Source organism: Myotis yumanensis, unplaced genomic scaffold (assembly GCF_028538775.1).
Source record: "Myotis yumanensis isolate MYYU_CA2020_CCGP unplaced genomic scaffold, mMyoYum1.0.hap1 SCAF_23, whole genome shotgun sequence".
Lineage (NCBI taxonomy): Eukaryota > Metazoa > Chordata > Mammalia > Chiroptera > Vespertilionidae > Myotis > Myotis yumanensis.
The window spans coordinates 508,517-520,888 of record NW_027223774.1 but is presented as its reverse complement, the minus strand read 5'-3'; the positions used below and the strand labels follow the sequence as shown (position 1 = coordinate 520,888).

The following is a 12,372-nucleotide window of genomic DNA, read 5'->3' as shown; positions in this document are numbered from 1 at the left end:
CCAAGTACTGCCGGACACTAACGCAGCAACATGAACGCCAACTGCAACGGAGAAGGTGGAGCCCAGCGGCCTGGTGACTGAGCGTCGACCTGTGAACCACGAGGTCATGGTTTGATTCCTGGTCAGGGCACAGGCCCGGATGTGGGCTCCGTCCCCAGTGGGGGGCGGGCAGGAGGCAGCCGATCCGTGATTCTCTCTCATCATTGATGTCTCTCTCTCTCTCTTCCTCTCTGAAATCAGTAACAATATCTTTAAAAAGAGAAGATGCGTCTAACCCGTCACTGGGTGGGTGTGGGGACTCACCCAGCGAGGTCACCAGGGCGAAGTTGTCCAGCATCACGTCGTGGTAGAGGCACCGCTGCGTCTCGTCCAGGAGCCCCCACTCCTCCCAGGAGAAGTACACGACCACGTCCTCAAAGCTCACGCGGCCCTGCCACGGAGGAGAGACGAAGCTGCAAACCCGCTGCAGGCCCGGCAGCCCCTCTCCCCGCACACCTGCCCCAACACCCGCCCAGAGGAACGCCAGGCCTCTCCCCAGGTGGCCCCCGTGCGCTCACCAGCACCCCAGCCAGGCGGCTCCCCAATACCCTCCCAGTGGCCTCCACGCTACACCCGTTGTGCCTGCAACCTTCGCTTACGTCCCTATGCCTAGGACCGGGGGCCCCTGCCTCACACACTCCCCACCTGCTCTTCTCTGACATGTCAGCCCTCACATGGCATCACAAGTACTTGGCTCAGCCCGGCCGCGTGGCTCAGGGGCTGCGTGTCACCTGTGAGCCAGGTCAGGGCTCAATCCCAGGCTGCAGGCTCGATCCCTGTGTGGGGCCTGCGGGAGATCAAGGATTCTCTCCCGTCACTGATGCTTCTCTCTCTCCCTCCTCCTTCCTCTCTGAAATCCATAAAGTACGTGGCACAAACTGGACCTCGTACTGTAACAGACCAAATGGACCCTCACGCCCCCTGTGAAGGCCTGTCTGCTTGGGGTCTCGCTTCCATCTCAGCCGCCTCGAACCTACCCAGGGTCCTCTCCTCCCGCTGAACCGATGTCCGCACAGTCAGACCTTTTCCTCTCTCATCCACCGGCCACGCTAATCCACCGTGTTGCCCCCACTGAAGTGTACGTGCTGCCGAAGAGCCGCAGCCCCTGTCCTCACACCTGCCCTCACTCCTCCCGGGCGACTGCTCTGCTGGGGCTCACACAGCCCAGTCACCCTGTGTCAGAGCCCAACTCCCAGGACCCTGTCGCCAACGACAGTCACGCCCTGCGGTTGGGGATGCAGGACCTGAACCCCACACATTTTAGGGGACATGACTCAGCCCGCACCTCACCGATGAGCTCATCTAACAGCCTGACTGACACGCCGGCTCCGTGAAAACCCCACGAGCTCCGGCCACTAAGGAACGACCTCCAGGTCACCTCGCTCCCACCACCCCAGCCCCTTCACCTCTGTCCACTCCTCCCAGGAAGCCTGGCACCTGCTACGTTCCTCTTCCCTCCCTCATGTGATTGACAGGCCGTCCTCCAGCTGGGGCCCAGGAAGAGGCCCAGCCCTGCACTGACCTCTTCTTCCCAGCCGGTCACTCCCCTGCCACCCGACTCCGCCCTGCACCCAGCCCCTCCCCTCACAGCGCCCAGCACCTGCCAGGGGGCTAACGTGGACCTCGGCTCCCATTTCCCGTCTGCAGACCTTCACAGCCAACCGCCCACACTCCCGCTCTCTGAATTACGTCCAATCTGGACTGAAATTACGCCCAGTCCCGACTGCTCAGCCCAGTTAGGGAGCTCCCACCCCCCGCGACTCCCTCCTCTCCACAGGCTGCTCCACCCCCATGGCTACAATCCACACACCCCGCCTGGCCTGTGGCAGCTGCTCTCTCTGTTCCCATCCATCTGCACATCCTGGCCCCTGGGCTGGACGCTGCCCCAGGGGCCCAGCAAACAGCAGACGCAGAGGACCAGGACCCCCTCCCACGAGCCGACGGTGAGGGGAACCCGAGGGCAGAGGGCGGGGACGGACACAGTGAGGGGAGCTATGGGCTCCGACCCCCTGCACCTGGGCCCAGTGCTGGAGCCTGGAGACCCGCCACCTGTCTACTCGGGATTCGACCCTCAGCGCCAACCCCTCACCCCCCCTCTGCTCTGCTCTCGGGGGAACAGCCTCCTGGTGCATCGTGCTTCTCCTCTGGGGACCCCCCCTCCCCCTCCTCCGCCCCCAGCCCGGCCCGGCTCCGGCCTGTGACTGCCACACGCCAGGCCGGCTCCCCGCTCTGCTCCCAGCAGCAGCAGCAGGGCCTCGGGCTCCGGGCAGCTCCCGTCCCTGCCCGGCTGGCCCCGGGGGTGTCACCACGGGCGCCTCACTGTCCTGAGTGCCCGCCCTGGGGCTTTAGGGTTTGCGGGGGGGGGGGGGGGGGCACTCACCTCGGCCAGGCCCCCCAGCGAGGCCGCCATTGCGCTCGGTGCCCCCAGGACAGCGCCCGCCCTGCCTTCTCCGCCGGGTCTCGGCGCCCAGAGTCTCCGGACGAGGCGCCGTCACCAGGGGGTCCTGCCAGCCCGGTACCGTCATTGGCTCCCGCAGACGCCGCTCCGCACAGGGCTTTCTGGGCGACGACGGTCCCACAGCCACGGCCTCCACAGCCACGGCCTCCGCGCCGGGCAGCCCCGTGGAACCTCCCGGAACAGAGGGGGCAGCAGTGCCGGGCGTCAGGGCTGCGGGGCAGCTTTTCCTTGAAGCGGCCGGCCCGGGGTCCTGGGAAGCTGCGGGCAACTGATCGCTTCTGTGTTTAGAGACAGGATTTCAGACTCAGGAAGGACCAGAGCTGCAGGCGTCCTTTTAGGGCGCCCCCCCCTTCCTCCCAACTCTTCCATCGGCCGTTCTGTGTCACGGCCCGTCTCCCCCCCCCCCATTCCTCCCAACTCTTCCATCGGCCGTTCTGTGTCACAGCCCCCCCCCCCCATTACTCCCAACTCTTCCATCGGCCGTTCTGTGTCACAGCCCCCCCCCCATTACTCCCAACTCTTCCATCGGCCGTTCTGTGTCACAGCCCGCCCCCCCCATTCCTCCCAACTCTTCCATCGGCCGTTCTGTGTCACAGCCCCCCCCCCCCATTCCTCCCAACTCTTCCATCGGCCGTTCTGTGTCACAGCCCCCCCCCCCCATTACTCCCAACTCTTCCATCGGCCGTTCTGTGTCACAGCCCGCCCCCCCATTCCTCCCAACTCTTCCATCGGCCGTTCTGTGTCACAGCCCCCCCCCCCATTCCTCCCAACTCTTCCATCGGCCGTTCTGTGTCACAGCCCCCCCCCCCCATTACTCCCAACTCTTCCATCGGCCGTTCTGTGTCACAGCCCGCCCCCACCATTCCTCCCAACTCTTCCATCGGCCGTTCTGTGTCACAGCCCCCCCCCCCCATTACTCCCAACTCTTCCATCGGCCGTTCTGTGTCACAGCCCGCCCCCCCATTCCTCCCAACTCTTCCATCGGCCGTTCTGTGTCACGGCCCGTCTCCCCCCCCCCCCCATTACTCCCAACTCTTCCATCGGCCGTTCTGTGTCACAGCCCCCCCCCCCATTCCTCCCAACTCTTCCATCGGCCGTTCTGTGTCACGGCCCGTCTCCCCCCCCCCCCCATTACTCCCAACTCTTCCATCGGCCGTTCTGTGTCACAGCCCCCCCCCCCCATTACTCCCAACTCTTCCATCGGCCGTTCTGTGTCACAGCCCCCCCCCCCCATTCCTCCCAACTCTTCCATCGGCCGTTCTGTGTCACGGCCCGTCTCCCCCCCCCCCCCCATTACTCCCAACTCTTCCATCGGCCGTTCTGTGTCACAGCCCCCCCCCCCCCCATTACTCCCAACTCTTCCATCGGCCGTTCTGTGTCACAGCCCGCCCCCCCCATTCCTCCCAACTCTCCCATCGGCCGTTCTGTGTCACAGCCCGCCCCCCCATTCCTCCCAACTCTCCCATCGGCCGTTCTGTGTCACAGCCCGCCCCCCCCCCCATTCCTCCCAACTCTCCCATCGGCCGTTCTGTGTCACAGCCCGCCCCCCCCCCCATTCCTCCCAACTCTTCCATCGGCCGTTCTGTGTCACAGCCCCCCCCCCATTCCTCCCAACTCTTCCATCGGCCGTTCTGTGTCACAGCCCGCCCCCCCCCCCGCCCCATTCCTCCCAACTCTTCTATCGGCCGTTCTGTGTCACAGCCCGTCTCTGCCCCGAGATGCCCTCCCGCTCCCCGGCCCCTGGAGCCGAGCTGTCACCTCCTGTGCTATTCGCAGCCCCGGCTCCTGGACCAGCTGGAGGGAGGGGAGGGTTCCCTCCTCCCCCAGAGGCGCCGCCAGAAATGAAGGAGAGAAGGAAGCACACTGCTCACCAGGACCAGGTTGCGCCAAGGCTCTGGCTCCGCAGGAAGGTCCGAACCAGTCAGCGCCGCGGGCCCAGCTTCCCGGCTCAGAGCTGTCAGGCAGGACACAGAGCCGTCAGTCTCTGCATGAGGCCAACACGTTACCCGAAAATCAGAGTCTGACAATTTCCCTGGATCTCTCCGTTCCGTCTGGAATATTCCAGGGAATGTGCAGGTCACTCTCAAACTGTCAGCAGATACACCGAGAGCTTCCGGAGCTTCCGGACCCAGTAGAGCAGTGGTTCTCAACCTCCTGGCCCTTTAGATACAGCTCCTCACGTTGTGACCCAACCATAACATTATTTTCGTTGCTACTTCATCACTGTCACGTCGCTACTGTTATGATCGTCATGTAAATATCTGATATGCGGGATGGTCTTAGGCGGCCCCTGTGAAAGGGTCGTTCGACCGCCAAAGGGGCCGAGACCCACAGGTTGAGAACCGCTGGTCTAGAGGAAAGAACAGGAGCTGAGGTGCTGAGACAAAACCACAGACCTGCAACCTGCTCAGGAGGCAATTCCTGCTGGGAAGACCCAGGCCATTCCGTGTAATTCTCTCATCACTGATGTCACTACCTCTCTCTCCCTCTCCTTTTCTCTCTGAAATCAATAAACTATATTTTAATAAAACAACAGTTGAGCAACATTATAAAGAACAAATCTGGGGGTGAGGAAGACATGAGACAAAAATAAAAACATAATGACCCACAATCCATGGGACACAGCCAAACAGTTCTGAGAGAAAACCATACAGCAATATAGGCCCACCTCAAACAAACAAAAAAAAAAAACACAAGAAAAATATCAATAAATAAGAGAAGAAAGGTCAGACCAGAAGTAAACAAAACAAACTAAAAACTACAAAAGTTTAATGAAAACAAGAGGTGGCTCTTTAACAAGAAAAGCAAAATTGGTAAACTAACCAGATTCATCAAGGAAATAAGAGGACCCAAATAAAATCAGAATCGAAAGAGAAATGATAACCGACACCACAGAAGTACAAAAGCATCGTAAGAAAACTAGAGGCCCGGTGCACGAAATCAGTGCAAAAGCAGGCCCTCCTTCCCCGGCTGCCGGCACCAGCTTCCCTCTGGCACCCGGGACCAGGGCTTCCCTCGCAGTCCCGGCTTCGTCTGGAAGGTCGTCCAGAAGAACAGCCGGTCTAATTAGCATATTATGCTTTTATTATTATAGATAATCTGAGTGAATGCCAACAAATTAGCCTAAAGAGAAAAATTCCTAAAAACAGAAACACTGAATACACCAGACCAGTGGTCGGCAAACTCATTAGTCAACAGAGCCAAATATCAGCAGTATGACGATTGAAATTTCTTTCGAGAGCCACATTTTTTAAACTTAAACTATACAGGTAGGTACATTGTTATTAACTTCATTAGGGTGCTCCTAAGGCTTAGGAAGAGCCACACTCAAGGGGCCAAAGAGCCGCATGTGGCTCGCGAGCCGCAGTTTGCCGACCATGGCGCCAGACCAATAACAACAAACAAAAGCCCTGGACCAGATGGCATCACAGGTGAGTTTTACCAAACTAGTCCAAAAAGTTCAACAAGAGGGAAGACTCTCAAACATGTTTACAAAGCCATCATTACCCTGAAACCAAAACCAGGGAAAGGCATCACAAAAAAAGAATGTTATAGTCCAATAACTCTGAAAAAAAAAGAAAAGAAAATGAGCATACTGAATTCAGCAATACATTACAAAGATCAGCCCTGATGCCCCTACACCAAAAGGTTGCAGGTTCGATTCCCAGTCAGGGCACATACCCTAGGTTGTGGGTTCAATCCCTGGTTGGGGTGTGTGCTTGAGGCAATCCATCGATGTTTCTTTCTCACACTGATGTTTCTCACTCTCTCTCCTCTCCCTTCCTCTCTCTCAAATCAATAAAAATATATATTTGGGTGAGGATTAAAAACAAAACAAAACAAAAAAACAGAGAGACCCTGACCGGTTTGGCTCAGTGGATAGAGCATCAGCCTGCAGACTCAAGGGTCCCAGGTTCGATTCTGGTCAAGGGCATGAACCTTGGTTGTGGGCACATCCCCAGTGGGAGGTGTGCAGGAGGCAGCTGATCGATGTTTCTCTCTCATCGATGTTTCTATCTCTCTATCCCTCTACATTCCTCTCTGTGAAAAATCAATAAAATATATTTTAAAAAAAAAACAGAGAGAGAGATCACACACTTTGATCAAGTGGGGTTTATTCCTGGGATGCAAAGATGGTTCAATGTATGCAAATCAATTAACATGATACTACATAAGCAAAATTGTATGATCATATCCATAGAGGCAGAAAAAGCACTTGACAAGATCCAACATCCTTATATATAAAAATATTTCTTAACTTTGGAGAGAGAAGAAGGAGAGGGAGAGGGAGAGGGAGAAACATTGTTCGGTTGCCTCCCCATATGCACCCTGACTGGGGATCAAACCCACCACCTGGATATGTGCCCTGATCAGAATCGAATTAGTGACCTTTTGATTAGCCCCACAACACTCAACCAACGGAGCCACACCAACCAGAGCCCAACATCTGGTAGAGTGGGAATAGAAGGAACATAATGCAACATAATGAAGGCCATATGGCAAACCCACAGCTAACATCATACTCAATGGCGAAGTCATCAAAATTAGAAAGGAAGAAGTTAAACAGACATTATTTGCAGATGACATGATACTATGCATGGACAACCCTAAAGAATCCACTAAAAAAATCTATTAGAAATAACAAATTCAGAAAAGTAGTGGGATGCAAAATGAATATTCAGAAACTAGGTGCATTTTATACCAATAACATACTATCAGAAAGAGAAACTAAACTTAGAAACATGCAAAAAACAAACAAACAAACCAGAAACTACTCTCTTATACCATATAGAAGAATAAACACAAAATTGGTTAAAGAACTAAATGTAAGACCCCAAACCAAAAAACTCCTAGAAGAAAACATAGGCAGTAAACTCTCTGATATTACTCTTAAAGAGTTTTTGCACAGCAAAGAAACCATCAACAAAACAAAAAACCAATCTATTAAGAAAATATTCCTCAATATCACATTAGGGGTTGAAAGGTAAAATATGTAAAGAACTCATAAAACTTAACACCAAAAAACAAAAACAAGCAATCTAGTTAAAAAATGGGCAGAGCACCTGAATAGACATTTCTCCAAAGATGACATACAGATGACCAATAGACATATGAACAGACAATCGCTGTCACTAATCAACAGAGAAATGCAATTTAAAACTATAAAGAGATATCACCCCACATCTATGAGAATGGCTATCACCAAGAAATCCACAGCCCTGGCCAGTGTGGCTCAGCTGGACGGACATTGTCCTGTGCACGAAAAGGCTGTCAGTTCACTTCCCGGTCAGGGCACATGCCCGGGCTGTGGGCTGACTCCCCGGCTGGGGTGTGTGTGGGAGACAGCTGTTAGATGTTTCTCTCTCTCTCTCTCTAAAATCAGTTACACACACACACACACGTGTGTGTGTTCATTTTTTTAGTGTGTGTGTGTGTGTGTGTGTGTGTGTGTATTTAAAAAATGAACATCAATAAAAAGATCTTTCTAAAAATCCTCAGTTCTGGATCTGAACTTATCCTCGCTTTCCTCACCTTCCTATAAAAAAAAACAAAAATGAAATCTTACTAGACGCAAAGACAAATACTAATGATTTCACTTTCACGTGGACTTCAAAAAACAAACGAACACACAAAACAGAAAAAACCTCATAGATATACAGCACATTTTGATGGGTGCTAGATAGAAAGGGTATTGGGCGACTAGGTGAAAAGGGGAAAGGGATTAAGAAATACAAATTGGCCCCAGCTGGTTTGGCTCAGTGGCTAGAGCGTCGGCCTGCGGACTGAAGGGTCCCAGGTTCGATTCCAGTCAAGGGCACATGCCTGGGTTGCGGGCTCGATCCCCAGTAGGGGGTGTGCAGGAGGCAGCCAATCAATGATTCTCTCTCATCATTGATGTTTCTCTCTCTCTCCCACTCCCTTCCTCTCTGAAATCAATAAAAAATAAAAAAAAGAAAGAAAAGAAATACAAATTGGCAATTACAAGAGTCCTGGGGATGTAAAGAACAATATAGGAAATATAGTCAATAATATTATAAATTACTAGAGGCCCGGTGCATGAAATTCATGCAGGGCCCTCACAGTCCAGGGGCCCTTGAGGGATGTCCAACTGATGGCTCAGGCCCGCTAGCTGTCAGCTGGACATCCTTAGCACTGCGCAGAGGGAGAGGCTCCCACCACCGCCACTGTGCTCACCAGCCGTGAGCCCGGCTCAGGGCTTTTGGCTGAGCAGCGCTCCCGCTGTGGCAGTGCACTGATCACCAGCGGGCAGCTCCTGCATTAAGCATCTGTCCCCTGGTAGTCAGTGTGCATCAGAGCGACCAGTCATTCTGCCGGTTGGTCTATTTGCATATTACCCTTTTATTATATAGGATCATGGTGCCAGGTGGGTACTAGACATTTGCACAACTACTTATTGGGGAATCATTTCTATGATGTACACCTGAAATTAATAAAATATCAAATGTCAGTGAAATTGAAAAATGAGCCCTGGCTGATGTGCTTAAATGGTTAGAGCACTGGCCCTTGAGGGCCACATGAGAGATGAAACCAATCAATGTTTCTCTCTTTCTTTCTCCTCCCTCTCTAAAAATCAATGGGAAGAATATTCTGGGGTGAGGATTAAAAGAAAAATAAAAAATTTCTGCAAAAAATTAAAAATTGTAATTCCTTGAAGGGATTTGCATGGGTTGGTAGGGTAGGAAAAAGGACAGATTAGGAGTGTTTCTAAAGCTGATCAAACTGTGCACTGAGAAGATATGTGGGTTGTTTTTTTAAAATAACTTTTTATTGATTTCAGAGAGGGAGAGTGAGAGGGAGATAGAAACATCAATGATGAGAATCACTGATTGGCTACCTCCTGTATGCCCCCTCGGGATCTAGCCCGTAACCTGGGCATGTGCCCTGACTGGGGATCGAACCCTGACCTCCAGGTTCATGGGTTGATGCTTATGAATTCCTGCCATTTAAAAGTCACCTGGTTTATGGTATTTTATTATAGAAACACCAGCACCCAGGACACTTTCCTTCCACATTAGGAAATCTAGTTGGTCCTTAATATAAACACCTGCAGAATTCAGCCACTTCCCCCGAAGCCACTACTCTGGTTCCATGACCCTTCACTGAATTACTGCAGTGGTCACCCTGGTTTTCCTTCCTCTTCCCTCGCCCTCACAGTACATTCTCCACTGTGCAAGGAGGGGGCCTAAGACCTGGGTAAGGCCATCTGCCTTCTCTGGTCCAAACATCCCGTCCCCTCCAGAACAGAGAACCAGCTTCTCGGACAGTGATTCCGGCCCTGCACCCCGTCCTCCTGCTCCTAGTTCCCATCCGGAAGAAAGGGGCTCTACAGGTTCCTAAATATTCCCAGTTTTACTAGTACATCCTGGTCCTAGGGATAGCCTTTCCACACCTGCTCACATGAGGTGCCAGAAAGGAAAATAATAAACCACAACCAGGTCAGGTTCCCAGGGGTTCATACCGGCCCGGGAGCCAGGTCAGCACCAGGCTGGATGCCTAACCTGGATTAGCACTAAGCCCTTGGACAAAGATTTCAAGGCCTAGTGCCTCCATGTCTTCATCACTCTCCTTTGGTCTGTTCTCGCCTCAAAGGGACTTTGGGGAACTTGCAAAACCCTCATGTCCCTCCTCTGTTTAAAATCCGCCATGGCGCCCGAGGAAGAATAGCGCAATTGGTTAAAGCCACGTCCTGATACAACAAGGCTGGGGATTCCATCCCAGTCAGGGCACAAAGGAGAAGCAACCGCCGGCACTAGCCAGTGTGGCTCAGTGGTTGGGCATCCACTTACAAACCAGGAGGTCAGGACACAGGCCCGGGTTGCGGGCTGGATCCCCAGTGGGGGCCGTGCAGGAGGCAGCCGATCCATGATTTCTCTCATCATCGATGTTTCCATCTCCCTCTCCTTCTCCTTTCCTCTCTGAAATCAATAAAGAAATATTCCTAAAAATAAATAGTGAGCCCTGACCGCTTGGCTCAGTGGATAGAGTGTCAGCCCGGGGACTAAGCGTCCCAGGTTCAATTCCGGTCAAGGGCATGTACCTTGGTTGCATCCCCAGTAGGGGGCGTGCAGGAGGCAGCTGATAGATGTTTCTAATTCTCTATCCCTCTCCCTTCCTCTCTGTAAAAAATCAATAAAATACATTTTTTAAGAAAAATCAATAAAAGGCCGGAGCCATCCAGGCTCAGCCAGCTGGAGTGCGGATGATTGAATAAATTCGTAATCCCTCACTAGAAAAAAAAAAAAAAAAACCACACACATTAAAATATAAATAAATAAAATTTCTTAAAAAAAAGAAATAGAGGGAAAAAACCCCAATGAATTCGCAAATGAGTGGAATAACAAAACCATGTCTCTCTTTCTCCCGTCCGCTCTCCAGTCAGTCAACCAGGGCAACCCACTTGGGCCTGGGGTCCCTTCCCTGCTAGAGAGAGTCTATCTTTCTCTCCATAAAACTCTGCCTTTCACCCTGGCTGGTGTAGCTCAGTGGATAGAGCACTGGAGGGGGGACTGGAAGGTGCCGGGTTCGATTCCCGGTCAGGGCACAGGCCCGGGTTTTGGGCTCCATCCCCCGTGGGGGGCGTGCAGGAGGCAGCGGATCCATGATTCTCTCTCATCAGTGATGTTTCTCTCCTTCTCCCTTCCTCTTTGAAATCAATAAAAACATATTTAATTAAAAAAACAAAAAAAAACTAAACTCTGCCCTGACTGGTTTGGCTCAGTGGATAGAGTGTCGGCCTGCGGACTGCAGGGTCCCGGGTTCGATTCTGGTCAAGGGCATTAAAAAAAGAAAAGAAAAAAAAACCCCTCTGCTATCGCTGAAAAAATAAAATCAAATAAGTAAATTAATTAAATTAAATTAAATTAAATTAAATTAAATAAGCCCGCCCTGGCGTGAGGAGCAGGCAGGGCGCACAGACTGGTATTGCGGGCGCGACCGGGCCTCCACCCAGGGCCCCGCGGACACCGCGCCCCCGGCTCCCCGACCCCCGGCTTCCGCCCCGACCGGTTCCGCGGGCTGCACCCTCCCCCGCCGCCCTGCGCACCCCGACAGGGCGCCCCGCGTCCGCAAACGGGAGGGACCCCAGCTCCCCCCGCCTCGCGGTCCCGGCGCGGGGCCTGGGCAGCAGGAGGGAACGGGACCCGCCCCCCGAGCTGCAGGGGAGACGGGAGGGGGCGGCGGGGAGGCCCCGGGGGACGCGCTCACCTCAGCCGGGCGCCTCGGCGCGGCCGCCGCCATCCGGGTCTGAGGGCGGAGCGGGACGGCGGTTCGCGTCCCGGCCCCGGGGCGGACCCTCTCCCGCGGCGCCTCGTCCGAACCTCCGACCCGCCTTCCTGCGGTGGACGCGACCCTCCCGGCGTCTTCTCCGCCTCGTTCACCAGCCACGACCGCCGCGCTCTGGGACCGCCGCGGCTGGGAGGAACACACCCAACCGGCCAAAATGACCGCCGGGGAGGAGGACGCCGGAAGTCCCGCCCCACGCTCGGGGCCACGCCAGGGGACGCCTCCATCGAGAGCTCTCATTGGCCCAGCGAGCTGCCACTCGGCGCAGGGAACGCTGGGTAATGTAGTTCTCAGGGACGGATGCTGGCGCTACCTCTACCGCAGGGAAATTTAGACCCGCCCCGCGCTGGGAAACTGGTTCCCTGGGTGCGAGGGCTTGGAGCAGCGGTTCTCAACCTGTGGGTCGCGACCCCTTTGGCGGTCAATCGACCCTTTCACAGGGGTCGCCTAAGACCAGCCTGCATATCAGATATTTACATGACGATTCATAACAATAGCAACATGACAGTTATGAAGTAGCAACGATAATAATATTATGGTTGGGTCACAACATGAGAAATTGTATTTAAAGG

At 53.8% G+C, this 12,372-nt stretch overlaps 1 protein-coding gene across 3 annotated transcripts in view; it reads right to left on the bottom strand.

The window, feature by feature from the left end:
* Positions 1–11,948, bottom strand: part of LOC138999749 (zinc finger and SCAN domain-containing protein 4-like) — a 32,219-nt gene extending 20,271 nt beyond the window's left edge. For 2 of the 3 annotated variants that reach the window (XR_011469444.1, XM_070401968.1), the window contains exons 1-4: positions 11,723–11,948; positions 4,369–4,451; positions 2,420–2,775; positions 304–430 (exon numbers count right to left, since the gene is read on the bottom strand). The gene's annotated coding sequence lies outside the window, so the exon portion shown is untranslated. Of the gene's footprint in view, positions 1–303; positions 431–2,419; positions 2,776–4,368; positions 5,208–11,722 lie in introns of those variants that run through there. The other variant, XM_070401969.1, reaches the window with a different exon arrangement.
* Between the last annotated feature and the right edge of the window lie 424 nt (positions 11,949–12,372).